Source organism: Budorcas taxicolor, chromosome 21 (assembly GCF_023091745.1).
Source record: "Budorcas taxicolor isolate Tak-1 chromosome 21, Takin1.1, whole genome shotgun sequence".
Classification (NCBI taxonomy): domain Eukaryota; kingdom Metazoa; phylum Chordata; class Mammalia; order Artiodactyla; family Bovidae; genus Budorcas; species Budorcas taxicolor.
The window spans coordinates 34702618-34717524 of NC_068930.1; the positions used below are offsets into that span (position 1 = coordinate 34702618).

Consider the following 14907-nt stretch of genomic DNA (forward strand, 5'->3'; position numbering starts at 1 on the left):
AAATTCCCACAAGGGTTCTGCAAATATTATGCATCATATTTGTTACAACTGGGTAATTTATCTTTCTGGGAAAGTTACCTACAGGACTTAGAGAAATTTACTTAATAAGAAAATAGATGACAGTCACAATTGTATAATTCCATTTGTTTCCAGAAGAGGAAAACTCATCAATTATGGTGAGTGAAGGGGAGGGCCTCGGGGTCCCTAAAGTGGAATTTTATCAGGGTCTCCAAGAATAGGCATACTCAGGGGAAGTGAGATTTGGGGATTGTAGCATTAAAAAAAAACTGGCTTTGCAAACAATGTGCAAGAAAAAAATCATTGAATCATGGACTTTTACAAAGAACATAATGAAATGTGAAAACTCTGAGACTCAAAGTTTGGGGGTAAACTCAATTTTCAGAAATACACACAACAAAATTAACACTGAGTCTGTTTTTTCTTTTTTCTCTTCCTATCAGGAATAGGTTCAGAAAATATTAAGTTCCCTAGGTCATTAAAAAAAAATAATAACTGTAATGATATAGTTGAATGCAAAGAGCACATGAGAGGATCATAATTGTAAGACTGGCTTTGCCACTAATTTGATTTGTGAGTAAGTTGCTCTTGTTCTTGACATCTCTTCCCTGAGGCTCTCACTCCCCATCTGTGCAGAGCAGAGGTTGCCAAATGTGAACAGAGGCTGGACTGGCTGCATATGAATCACCAGAGGGAATCCAAAATGTCCACCAACAGAGAAATGGTTAAACCAACCACAATAAACCACAGCATGGAATTCTCTGCAGCTGTCAAGGAGAATGAGGCGTATGCATGTGTACTGATGTGAAAAGATGTCCAAGCTATATCGTTTTGAAAAATGAGTGACGATCTTGTTTAATGGGAAAAATAAAAGCTACATGGTCAGCTCTTTTCAGGACAAATACAAAACCCTCGAGGACACACACCGAACTGCTAAATAGCAGTTCCCTCTGAGAATTGGCTGTTTTTAACTCTCATTATTTCTGTATTGCTGGAATTCATTTAGAAAGAGTATGTATTACTTTTGTAATTTAAAACAAATTTTCATTTAAAAAGTAAGAGATCCTGATTCTTGTCGAGGTTTGGGATAGAGCCTAGGAATCTGAATTTCTTTGTGTTTCCCCAAGTGATTGCTAATAGAAAAACTGAACCCATGATCACAAAGTTCTCCTGGCTCCTAACACTATGACCCCATGAAGTTTTTTGACTCAAGACTTTGGGGAAAGGAAAAGAAGGACCAAAGAAGAGAAAAGAAGACAGCAACAAGCCACAATAGTGGAAGCAGAGATAACAATGAACAAGGTGTACGGCTGTGTATAGTGTCCAGTACTGTTCACACATGTATCCTTTGTGACATGCACAGCAATCTTGGGACGTAGGCAAGTCAGGTAATATCAGTGTCCCATTTTATAGGTAGGAGCACTGAGGTTTAGAAAGGTTAAGTCCTTGGAGTGAGTTACCCAGTTTGTAAATGGCAGAGCTGGGATTACAATCCTGGGCTGTCTGACCCCAGAATCAATGCTTTTTCTACCACTGGTGACATGAAATGTTTCCCTTACAGTAATCACCAGAGATTGTGTTCATTTTTTTAGGTCCCAGACTTCTTCATGGAAGAACATAGTGATGACTGATGTGGGGATTAAAATCAAGAGCATCAGTGAACTTCACCTTCCCTTCAACAAGTTCCCCCAAACTCCCTGCCCCCAAACCCTTTGTGTTCCCAGTTCCTCTCTTAGTGAATGAAGAACTTAATCCCCCACCCCCCGGTACAAACCCACAGGATTCTCTCCCTAGCTCTCCTGTTCCTTTGCCCCCCATTCCTAGGAAGGGCAGGTCCTGCGGTTTGAATGCACGGGAGAGCCCAGAGCAGTGACAGACTCCTGGGGGAAAAGCCTCACCTTCAGGGAATGGGACTAAGGAGTACAGACTAGTGAAGTGAGGGCCCCCATATCCTGGGGTACCAAAATGGGGCCCTGCACCACAGGAAAAGGTATTGGTCCCCCTGAGAAAAGAGACCTCAAGGATTTTGCAGCAACCTCAAAATCCTCTCCTTGGGAATGAACAGTCATTGCCTGATTATTAGCCCTTCTGGCGATGGTTGCAGAACCACATCCTTCTCAAGCCCAAAATGCTGGGCCACTAGGCTGCTGCAGGGTGGGCTTCAGGCACTGCAGGAAGCCTCTGTTCTTCCTGTTGCTGTCCAGGTTGCCTCTCACTCAACGCTCCATACCCGTCTGCTTTCTCTTACAGGCCTGCATGGGGCTTTCTGCCTTGTGTATCTCCTGCAGATTCTCATTCTTGTCAGTTTCCTTTACCCCCCTCTGCAGCAGGGGCCACAGCTTATACATGTCCTTGAAACTGAGCCTCAAAGCCTCAAAACGGTAGATTGTAATTTAGCTGAACACCTTCCCAAAGAGAACCCCTAGGGTGAGCCCCACAGCAGCCTGAGTAGATTCCAGGGTGATCCTCTTCTGCTTTACGAGCTTGGCAGATTGTTCGGGGGTTTTCTGAAGAGCTTTGATGTCCTGGGACTCCTTGGGGTTCAGCTCCAGCTTCCTGTGCAGCTTCACGGCACCAGCGGGGGCGGTGCAGGGCTCCGGAGAGGCTCCCTCGGAGCTGGGGTTGCTCTCCATCCCGGCTCCTGTCTCGCCCTCAGGCTGAGGGGTCTCTGGGCCACCTTGGGGCACCAGCTCCACTCCAACCTGAGGGGCACAGGCAGTTCCTCCACAGAAGTCATAGGCCGAGAGCACAGGGTAAGCCCCCACACCTGAGCACCAGGCCCAACCCCCAGCCCCATCTCCCACCCAAGGAAACCCCTGGAAGCTCATCCAGGTTCCTAGCCTGGCTTCAGCCGTCTCAGCCTGTCGCCTCCACCATGTGCTGGGGTAAGAAGGTAAAGTCAGAAGCCAGGTGTCCTGCTGTGGGGGAGGAATGTGCCCCAAGCCCAGGGCCTAGGAAAATGAGAGCTCTTCAAGGGACTACAAAATAGTGTTTATAATTTAATGATACCAAATGGCTTCTCATAGGGGGGAAAAATAAGACAGTATAACAATAACTGACATTTAATAAGGGTTTACTCTGTCCCAAGGCATCCCAGGTGGTCCTAGCGGTAAAGAACCCTCCTGCCAATGCAGGAGACTTGAGACTTGGGTTCGATCCTGAGTCTGGAAGATCCCATGAAGAAGGGAATGGCAACCTACTCCAGTATTCTTGCCTGGAGAATCCCATGGACAGAGGAGCCTGGTGGGCTATAGTCCATAGGGTCACAAAGAGTCAGACACAACTGAAGCGATTGACAGGACACACGCTATCCCAAGTTCTGTGCTAAGCACTTTTCAGGCAGTATCACTTTTAATCCGACAATAAACTAATCAAGTTGGTACAATTTTTATCCCCATTTTACAGATGATAAAACTGAGGCTCAGAGAGGTTAAATAACTTTACCCCAAATGGATAAAAGTTGGTAGTGGGTTTGAACCCAGGCCTTCTATCTAAAGAAAAAAAAGCAGACAAAGAGAAGTGGGAAGCCAGTGACAGAGCAGTGGGTGTGTTCCTCTAGTCTCCAGTTTCTTAGAGCTGTCATCACCTCACATAGCAAGGGCTCCTGGGGACCTTTCAGAAGGAAAGCTCAACCTGCTGCCCAGCCCAGGGCTGCCGGGCTGCTTGCCAGATTCCCTCCCTCCCACAGTATATTTCCTTTGCCTCCATCGATAGGTATCTAGTTTCACCAAAGGTTCCAAGCCCCTGGATCTGGTTTTAATCAGAAGCTAGAGCTGAGCCCTGGAGCAGTGGCCTGGCAGTCCTCAGTGAGGCCCGGATGGAGCCCAGCCACCTTCTCTTCCTCAGAGGCCTCCTGGAGAAAGGTGCTAGATTTCCGGAGCCCCTGCCTTGGGTGGTGGCCCTGTGGATGCACCATTCAAGGCCCCTTCCTTTGGGCAAGGTTTGCAGGGGCTAGGAGAGGGGAGATAGAAGATGCACGGATCAGGCCAACAGTCATTTTATAACCAAAGTGCCAGACTCGCATTCCCCTGTAATTGGCTGCTGCAGCCACAGGTAAGAGAGAGGCTAGGCAGCAAGGAGGATTGTTCTGGTCTCTTCCCATCCACTGAACAGATCGCACCTTTGCAGCCCTCCTGCCAGCCAGAGAGGGGAGCTCACACCCACTCCCTGTTTTCCTGGAGCCCGTCTTTGGCCAGGTGAGGAGATACGGATAAGGAAACACAACTGTTCAACTGTATGACCCTGAACTGTGGCAGAAGCTGTAATTCTGAGAGCCTGTGGGGAATTCAGGTTGGGAAGACCCTCTGGAGCAGGAAGTGGCAGCCCACTCCAGTATTCTTGCCTATAGAATCCCATGGACAAAGGAGCCTGATGGGTTACAGTCCATGGGGTGGCAGAGTCGGACATGACTGAAGCAGCTTAGCACACATGGGAAACTCATGATTCATCACAGTCAGTTCAGGGGGGAGAAGGCATTTGAACAAGGACATGAAGAAGGAGGAGGGATTTTCCAGGCAGTATTGAAATACTGGGAAATGGAGAGTGTGTGGTCGACTTTGCAAAGCCTGGCAGTAGCCCACATATCCACTTTTGTGTGAATTAGAAAAAGAAATGTTCTCTGGGCAAATACAGAAGGCACTCCATCCTCCCTTGCAGAGTGCACAAACTGGGCAACTGTTTAGTGGCCCTGGGACCATAGCAGCTAAATTTTGCCTGCCCTTCACATTTTCCTTTTCCATTCTAGTTAAACAAACCTTATTTTTTGAAATGAAGTGATTCTATGTGGTTACTGCAGGGGTAACCCTTAACCCCTACTTAGCTTGATTCAGTCATAGTCAGAACACTGCATGTTCTTAGCCCCGGTGATTGGTTCTGGGAAGGGGCATGTGATCGGAGCTGGGCCAATCAGAACCCTCTTTGGGAAGGACGGGGCCCCAGGGAAGAGGAACCCTGTTTTGGCTGGGTTTTCTGGCTCTCAGAATTGGTTAAGCGGACAGCTTTCAAGCCCGGAGAAGGCGATGGCACTCCGCTCCAGTACTCTTGCCTGGAAAATCCCCTGGACGGAGGAGCCTGGTAGGCTGCAGTCCATGGGGTCGCGAAGAGTCAGACACGACTAAGAAACTTCACTTTCACTTTCACGCATTGGAGAAGGAAATGGCAACCCACTCCCGTGTTCTTGCCAGGAGACTCCCAGTGATGGGGGAGCCTGGTGGGCTGCCGTCTGTGGGGCCGCACAGAGTCGGACACGACTGAAGCGACTTAGCAGCAGCAGCAGAGCTTTCAAGCCAATAGTCATTACTTTTGTGGAGATGCTGCCTGAAAATGGTCAATACAGAAAAATGTACAGCTAAGAAGCTTAGAGGAAGAGATAGAATTCTGATACTGTTTAAACTCCATAGTTCACTTCTAGAACATTTTAGTTACAAGAACCAGTAATTTCCCCTTTTTGTTTAATCTAGTCTGAGTTTTTATGCCTGCAATCAAAAGGAATAACCATTATGGAAAGAATTGCTGGGATTCAAGCCAACAGACACAGAGCCTTCAGTGCTGTAAGAAACCAAACCAAGAAATCTTTGGCTGAGCTGCAAGGGCTTCTAAATCAAGAGCTGAAGATGAGAACATGTGTGTGGGGAATGGCGAGACTGTATTCAAGCCTCGTCCAGGTGGCATCTCCCTGCGTGCTCACAACAGCCTGGGGAGCCAGGTGGGACCACTGGGATGTATATATGCCATTTAAATCCCTGACTGAGATGAGCTCTCAGTTGGGGAGCTTGTGTCTGAATTCTGGGGCACAGTGGACCCTGGCAGTCTGGGGAGGACCAGCAGAGAATAACCGCTTGGTGAGAGACAGGCAGGATACCTTGCTGAGCTCCTAGGAAATCTGATTTATTTCATGTAATACAACCCACTCTTGTGTCCCTGGGCCTTTGCGTATGCTCATATCTCAGTCTGGGACACCCTCCCCACTTTGTCCATCTGGCGAATTTCTACTCTGCCTTTAAAATTTAGCTCAGAGTGTCTCTTCCAGAAGACCTTCTGTAGCAGTTTGAAATACAGCTGCAAAAAAATTTTTTTTTGCTTCTCCTCCCATGAAGAAGTGGATTCTATGACCCATCTTATGACTGCTTGACCCATAGAACATGTTGGGAGTAATACTGCATTCCTTTTGAGGATAGGTCATAAAAGTCTATGAAGCTTCCAGCTTGTTCACTGAGAACACTCACTCTGAAATCCCTGAGACACCATGTAAAAAGCCCAACTATCCTGAGACCACCATGCTGGAGAAGCCACAAGTAGGTACTCTGGTCAACAGTGCCAGCTGAGCCCATTCTTCAGCCAGCCCAGCCCCGACACCCAATCTTCAGGTCCACGTCCAGCCTGTAGAGTCACCCCAGCTGAAGCCCAAGGTATCATAGAACAGGGAAGTGCTAGCCTCACAGCACCCTGTCCAAATTCCTGACCTCTATAATCTGTAAATGTGCGTGGATTTTTGTGCCACTAAGTTTTAGAGTGGTTTGTTTTGGAGCAAGAAATAACTGGAATACCACCCTTGACTCCTCTGAGAGAACTTCAATGCTTCTTCCCTTATTTGTTTTGTTTATTTTTTTCCAGAGTTCCTCGTACATTGCTCCAACAGAGCACTGGCCACCCTGGGCTGTAGCTGTCTCATTAATGCCTGTCTCTTCTGCTAGTCCTGGGGACTTAGGGGACCAGGGGCTGTATCTCCTTCATCTCCAATTTCCATGCCCAGGAGCTGCACAGAGCAGACATTAGCAGATGAGAGAGAGAATGAGGATGGCTCAGGGAAGCTGACAGCAGGTCCAACTGTTACAGGCAACAAGGGAAGTCTAGCCAAGTGAGCAGCTGCAGTATGCTATGGGAGCTGACACAGTAGAGGTAACACTCCAGGTGGGAGGTCACAGTGAGGCCCATAGCGAGGATGATCTGAAATTAAGCCACCAAGGTAAGTAGCAGCCTCGGGCTCCTTCCATTGGTACCAACCATTGACAACCTCAGTCTCAGAGGCTGGAGAGGGGCTGAGCCCACAATGAGAGCTGGGCTCCATCATAAAGAAAGGAGAGCTCTGGGGCCAGGAGCCAGGCCTGGGACATTCACCAGGGAGACTTGTCTTAGAAGCACAGGTATAAGCCATCCCATTCAGCAATAGATCCGGTTGCTTATTTAGATCATCATGATGGGGGCGGGGGTGGGGGAAGAGGGGCAGATATGGGGGAGCTGAGCAGAGTCCCAGATGTGCTAATGCAAGTCCATCTGCCAGAGAACCCACTTAGCCCTGCCTTTGAGGAGTCGGAGGCTCAAGATGACAGAGCATTTTCATCTCTCTTTTTTTTTTTTTTTTTTGGAAAATTGTTCAGAATTTACTTGGGAACACAGTCCTGGAAATGTTAATAACAGGGGAAGTTAACCCAACGTTTGCACTCGCTGTCTTGGGTTAGGATGGCAAGCCAAGCGAATCTGGATCTGGGTTTCAGGGCAGAAGTATCCAGGATGCAGAGCCTAGCTCCCAGGCCTGCCCAGGGATTTTGGCAAAACCCGAGGCTTCTGGAGGAAGGGCAGTGTTCTTGTCTGAGCCTCAAGCAATCTGTGAGGTTTCAGGACAAGCTAAAGAGAAGGAAGAAGGGCACTCGTATTTGTTGAGACATATGTGCCAGAAGCATTACTGTCTTTGGCAAACCTCATCAAAACCTTTTAGATGTGTGTTAGTGGTCCCATCTTATAGCCAAGAAAACAAAGATTCAGAGAGCTTTAGTGAGAAATTGCTATTGTGGTGCTGGAGAAGACTCTTGAGAGTCCCTTGGACTACAAGGAGATCAAACCAATCAATCCTAGAGGAAATCAATCCTGAATACTCATTAGAAGGACTGATGCTGAAGTTCCATCTGATGTGAAGAGCCAACTCATTAGAAAAGACCCTGATGCTGGGAAAGATTGAAGGAGAAAGGAGAAGAGGGTAGCAGAGGATGAGACGGTTGGATGGCATCACCAATTCAATGGACATGAACTTGGGCAAACTCCAGGAGACAGTGAAAGTCAGGGAAGCCTGGCATGTAGCAGTCTATGGGGTCTGCAGAGTCGGGCTGCAAAGTCGGACTGAACAACAACAAAATAGTCAAGGGAGGCAGCAGAGAAGGACACAGACCCTGGGCCGACGTCTCTGTGACCTCCCTGGTAGCCTTGGAGTTCCTGTCCTTCAGTGAGAGGGCTGGACTCATGATCCCGCCCAGAATCGGGTTGCATCCTGCCTCTGCCCCACTCAAGCAGTGTGACCTCGGGCAAGTCACTTACACTTTGCCTGCTTCTGCTTTCCCGTCACAGAGTTCAAGGGTAAATTTTCAAAGAAGGGGCCCCTCCCTTCTTCCATTGCCCTTCTTTACGGAGTATTGAATGTAGAATGTGACATCCATCAGGGGCAGAGCCCAAGAGCACAGGGTCCTGTGCCATCCTCCCATGGGCATCTGGGGCTTTGGCAGCGGCAGCCAGTGTGTGCTGTTCCCTGGGGGAGGGTGAGAGCCCCACTCTGGAGCAGCCGCCGCTGCCGGGAGGTGGTAAGCCCGGTGCTCTGGCAGGCAGGCGCAGCTCTAAGCCGTGAGCTGAGGTCTTCCGGCTGGCAGTTTTCTAAGTGGCTACAGCTGTGGTGTGAGATCATGCAGCCGGCCAGCTGCTGATGAGAGGGAAAGATAGTCCCCACATCTCTTTGCTCTCCCCACCGCTCTGCCTCCGCTCAGGGCCATGCTTCTTCCTCTCAGGGATGGGGCTGTGAAAGGAGAGATTGGAAGAGGACACTTGTAAGAAAGACCCACAGAAAAAGAGCTATGCTCTCTTGGTAGGGGGTGGTTGGTATAATCACAGGAGATTTAGGGGGAGATTTTGCTAGCACTATTTTTCCAGGACTTTTTTCAATGAAAAAATTTAACAGCCTTGCCCTTTCTGATGTACAAAATATTCCCTGTGCCTCCAGGGAATGTCAGGCAGGCATCTTGTTTCAAAAAGGCAATGCGAGCACATGGTACAAAATTGAAAAGTACCAGGGGAACTTAATAAGTTTCCCTCCCAATCCCCAGCAACTAGAGGCCATGCTGTTACTACTTCTTATGTGCATTTTATAAGCACATACTCCTGTGGCTCAGATGGTAAAGAATTCGCCTGCCATGCAGGAGACCTGGATTTGATCCCTGGAGAAGGGAACGGCTTCCCACTCCAGTATTCTTGCCTGGAGAATCCCATGGACAGAGGGGCTTGGCAGGCTACAGTCCATGGGGTCTCAAAGAGTTGGACACAATTGAGCGACTAACACTTTGATCTTCATCATGTTCATCCGTTGTTACGCTAGCCCACAAGTCCACATCTCGCCTCCCCTGCTCTTCTCTGTACCGGAAGACGCTGTTCCTCACAGGCTACTGTTTCTAAGATCCTGGGTCGGCTGTCTTCAGGTTGAGCACAAGTTGAGGGCAGGCACCCAGCAGGAAATAAAGGGCAGACGGGGGAGAAAAAAGGTCCTCTGTTCCCCTCCTTCTCTGCCATGTGTGGATTCTCAGCAGCAGCTGTGTCTCTTCCATGGATGAAGGGTGCATCTGCCAGGGTTCCAGACCCACTGGGACTCCAGCTCCTCCAGCCCAGGAACAGCCTCATCCCTTGGTCCTTCCAGGGGACAGGTCCAGCGGCTTCTTTGAGTTGATAGTTTCTGAGCTGCCTTGCCTTCCCCTATGTGGCTTCTCAGCTCTTACATCACTTGTCTAGTCAATTCCCTGACTTAAATTCTCTCTGTCTGAGAAACCTTTGGTGGTTTGTTTTTCTAACTGGACAGATTGAGTCCCTCATTAAAATGAAAAACTCTTGGGCAACTGAGAACTCAGGCGTATATGCTCAGCCGCTCAGTTGCGTCTGACTCTTTGCAACCCCAGGACTGTAGCCCACCAGGCTACTCTGTCCATGAAATTTTCCAGGCGAGAATACTGGAGTGGATTGCCATTTCCTGCTCTCCTCCAGGGGATATTCCCGACCCAGGGGTTGAACCCACCTCTCCTGCACTGGCAGGCAGATTCTTTACCACTGTGCCACTAGGGAAGCCTGAGAACTCATCAGTTCAGTTCAGTCACTCAGTCGTGTCCGACTCTTTGCGACCCCATGAATTGCAGCACGCCAGGCCTCCCTGTCCATCACCAACTCCCAGAGTTCACTCAGACTCATGTCCATTGAGTCAGTGATGCCATCCAGCCATCTCATCCTCTGTTGTCCCCTTCTCCTCCTGCCCCCAATCCCTCTCAGCATCAGAATCTTTTCCAATGAGTCAACTCTTCGCATGAGGTGGCCAAGGGACTGGAGTTTCAGCTTTAGCATCATCCATCCAAAGAAATCCCAGGGCTGATCTCCTTCAGAATGGACTGGTTGGATCTCCTTGCAGTCCAAGGGACTCAAGAGTCTTCTCCAACACCACAGTTCAAAAGCATCAATTCCTCGGCGCTCAGCCTTCTTTATAGTCCAACTCTCACATCCATACATGACTACTGGAAAAACCATAGCCTTGACTAGATGGACCTTTGTTGGAAAGTAATGTCTGCTTTTCAATATGCTATCTAGGTTGGTCATAACTTTTCTTCCAAGGAGTAAGCGTCTTTTAATTTCATGGCTGCAGTCACCATCTGCAGTGATTTTGGAGCCCCCAAAAATAAAGTCTGACACTGTTTCCACTGTTTCCCCATCTATTTCCCATGAAGAGATGGGACCAGATGCCATGATCTTCGTTTTCTGAATGTGGAGTTTTAAGCCAACTTTTTCACTCTCCTCTTTCACTTTCATCAAGAGGCTTTTGAGTTCCTCTTCACTTTCTGCCATAAGGGTGGTGTCATCTGCATATCTGAGGTTATTGATATTTCTCCCGGCAATCTTGATTCCAGCTTGTGTTTCTTCCAGTCCAGCATTTCTCATGATGTACTCTGCATATAAGTTAAATAAGCAGGGTGACAATATACAGCCTATGGATCCACATAAATATTTCCCCTTTTTTCCCACCCCAAATTTGACATTATATATGATTCTGCATCTTCCTTTTATTGTTATTTTTTGTTTACTAATATGTCTTGCAGTGTTGTTGGGTTTTTTCATATGTATACATATACAGAGCTACCTCTTTTTAAAATAGCAACATAGGATTCCTTTGTGTGCACTACATTTATTCAACCAGTCTCTATTGAACACTGAGGTTTTCCAGTTGTTTGTTACTATAAATAATTTCTTGGTGAATATCCTTTACATTTGTCACTACACCCATGTGGAGATCTATCTGCAGGATAAATACCTAGAAGTAGATATGCTGAGTAGGTTCCTTTATAATTTTTATAATATTGCCAACTTGCCCTGCAGTTGTGCCAACTCAGTTCCCCATACAGCCTCCTGTACTGAAAGGTTTGTGAGATCCTGGACTATAAGTGTCCTGAGGGCAAAAGCTATGTCTCTTTTGCTCACTGATGGACCCCCAGGGCCCAGCGTAGTACAATTAGTAAATGAAAATTTGCCAATAGACTCAGCCAGATCAGCAGCCTCCTGGCCTTGAATAAGTCCCTTGGATGCCAGGATCTCAGAGTCCAGCCCCCACCCCTGCCGCCACCCTTCCAGTTCTGGGATCAATGACTTCCAAACTGTGTAGAGCATCAGAATCATTGGAAGAGCTTTAAAAATGACAGGTCCTGGACTCCATGTGGGGATCCAGCTGCCGTGGGCCTTAGGTAGAGGCCCTGGCAGATTGTGAGCCGTCACCAGGTCCCCTCAAGGATGGGTGGCTTCTGCTGGCAGGGAGCCCTCAGCTGCAGACTCCCTTTGGAAAATATCATGGCTGCAAGAGCAGTCTTGCCCAAGGTCTTATCCCTTTCCAGGAATGATTGCTTCTAATAACTAGTCAACAGTCGGCTTGGGATCGACACCCCAACTCATGGCAAATCTGAAGAGTCATCCCAGGCCCAGAACTTCACAAGGGGCAGGCCGAGACATCTATGAAAACTACATTTTTTCCCTCTGCCCAGTCCCTCTTCCTCACTCTCCCTTCCTCAGGTATGGATCCCAAAGTCACTTCCTTTTGAACTCTGAACTCTAAACCCCTTCTCAGAGTAAGCTTCCCAGAGAACCCAACTTGTGAATCTGTATTCTAACCCCTCTCCCTTGGTGATGTGACCTGTAACTTCTGTCCACTGTGAAGGTTACTTTGGATGTATGAGGTCTTAATGCTTTTATTTTCTTGGTGCCATAGACCCCTTCTCAGCGTAATGTCTTTAAATACCTAAAATAAAATACATAGGATTGCAAATAAAATCAATTATATTGGAATATGGTAAATCAAAATATTTTTTGAATTCTGAGATAGTCATGCATGTTTCTTTATTAAGCCATCCACTAGGACCTAGCAATGCATCCAACAACTATCCTAATTTTGAAGCAGTGAAGAGCACAAACTGTATCTTAAGATACCTGTGACCACTGTAATATGATATGAAAATATGGGTGATTTCTGTGGGGACAGAACTCCAAGTGCTGCTAATATTATTGGGGTTTGTTGCTTGCATTCACCATAGGGCGAAATGCTGAATTACATTTAGAGGTTAGGAAAACAAAGGTGTCATTTTTGTGTGTTTAAGTCTACAGACCCCTCTGAATTCTATTGGCAAGTCTGTGGTCCAGTGAGTGACCTGCTCCAGTGGGTCCCTTGTCTAATCATTGCAGCAGTTCCCAACCTTTTTGGCACCAGGGACTGGTTTTGTGGAAAACAGTTTTTCCATGGACCAGGGGAAGAAGGGATGGTTTTGAGATAATTCAAGCACATTAAATTTATTGTGTACTTTATTACATCAACTCCTCCTCAGATCGTTGGGCTTCCCTGGTGGCTCAGTGGTAAAGAATCCACCTGCCAATGCAGGAGATGGGGGTTTGATTCCTGGGTCTAGAAGGTCCGCTGGAGGAGGGCATGGCAACCCACTCCAGTATTCTTGCCTGGAGAATCCCATGGACAGAGGAGCCTGGCAAGCTGCAGTCCATTGGTTCACAAAGAGTCAGACACAACTGAAATGACTGAGCACCTAGCACCTCAGATCCTGGAGGTTGGGGACCTCTGCACAGGGTTCCTTGGTCTGTTCTTACTACAAGTCTCCAGGTAGGATCTACTGCCAACCTGAGGGCAGACGGTTTTTAAGCAAAGGGTGGGCGGGATGCCTCTCTAATCTCTGCCCTTCATCAGGTGCAGGTAGAGAAAGCATCACTAAATCAGCATTGCTCAGCAAAGTAGGGGCACCCAGGCCTCCCAGTCTGAGCAGCTTCCAGTTATACCGAAACAAAGGACCAAGTTGTTTCCCAAGTCCTCCAACCTGGCTGCCTGTTCCTCCTGTCAGTGCAGTTGAGCTTCATCTGCTTTTGGCCCTGATGCCCCAGGAAAGGCCAGCCAGCTGCTCCCCTGATGGGACAGCCCTCAGTCTAGTTGTTGTTCATTGTTCAGCCACTCAGTTGTGTCCAACTCTTTGTGACCCCCTGGACTGCAGCACGCCAGGCTTACCTGTCCTTCACTATCTTCTGGAGTTTGCGTAAACTTATGTTCAAACTCATGTCGGTGATGGCATCCAACCTTCTCATCCTCTGTTTTCTGTCGCCCTCTTCTCCTCCTGCTCTCAATCTTTCTCAGCATTAGGGTCTCTTCCAATGAGTCATCTCTTTGCATCAGGTGGCCAAAGTATTGGAGCTTCAGCTTCAGCATCAGTCCTTTCAATGAATATTCAGGGTTGATTTCCTTTAGGATTGACTGGTTTGATCTCCTTGAAGTCCAAGGGACTTTCAGGAATCGTCTCCAGTGCCACAGTCGAAGCCATCAATTCTTTAGTGCTCAGCCTTCTTTATGGTCCAACTCTCACATTTGCATGTAAAAAACCATATACAGGAAAAACATAGCTGGAAAAAACATAGCTTTGATTATACAGACACTTTTTGGCAAAGTGATGTCTCTGCTCTTTAATACACTGTCTAGGTTTGTCATAGTTTTTCTTCCAAGGAGTAAATATCTTTTAATTTTGTGCCTGCCGTCGCCACCCACAGTCATTTTGGAGCCCAATAAAATAAAATTTGCCACTGTTTCCACTTTCTTCCCATCTGTTTGCAATGATGAGACCAGATGCCATGATCTTAGTTTTTTAAATGCTGAGTTTTAAGTCTGCTTTTTCACTCCTTTCACCCTCATCAAGAGGCTCTTTAGTTAGACCCACAGCAAATGTACTGGCTTGTTCAATTAAAGGCAAAATCCATTCAGAGCATGTTAATTTCCTTACTCCTTTGAGTAAGTAATTGTGATTTATCTGCCCTGAGGCCTGTAATGTGGAAACTGATGTAATGATGGTTGGGGGCAGCAGGGAGTGATTGCTGAGTGTCTTAGAGGTGTGTTCCATCAGAAGTGGAAAAAGTGAGAATGCTGAGGAGGGCAGGGAGGGGTGGAGAATGTGGGTAGCTTTCTAAAAATGAACCTCCTAAAGGCTGGGCCTCTGGTAGCAGGTGACAAGATGGAAACCTTGCCTGCTGAAATGCATGCTCCATTCCCTGCCCCAGGGCCACTTTACACTGAGTGATGTCACACAGGTGGCACTTCCACATCCAGCCCCAGCACGTACTAGCCCACTGGTGTTGGCAAGTCATTCGTGTCTTTTAGCTTCAGTGTTCCCATCTCTAGAATGGGAAGGTAGTACCAACATGGCCAATGTCTCAGTGTTGTTGTGAGGACTGAGTGAGAGGATGTGGAGGAAAGCTTTGAGAGTTTGTAAAGATTGAGCTTCTGTGAAATAAATTCACATATGGTGGGGATACGGGGAGATGGATGCAGCTGGGTGAACAGGGCTGCTGTGTCCA

General features: G+C 47.6%; 1 pseudogene; it reads right to left on the reverse strand.

Annotated features, from left to right (window-relative positions):
• Positions 1-1838: 1838 nt before the first annotated feature.
• Positions 1839-6951, reverse strand: LOC128066466 (POU domain, class 5, transcription factor 1-like; annotated as a pseudogene).
• Between the last annotated feature and the right edge of the window lie 7956 nt (positions 6952-14907).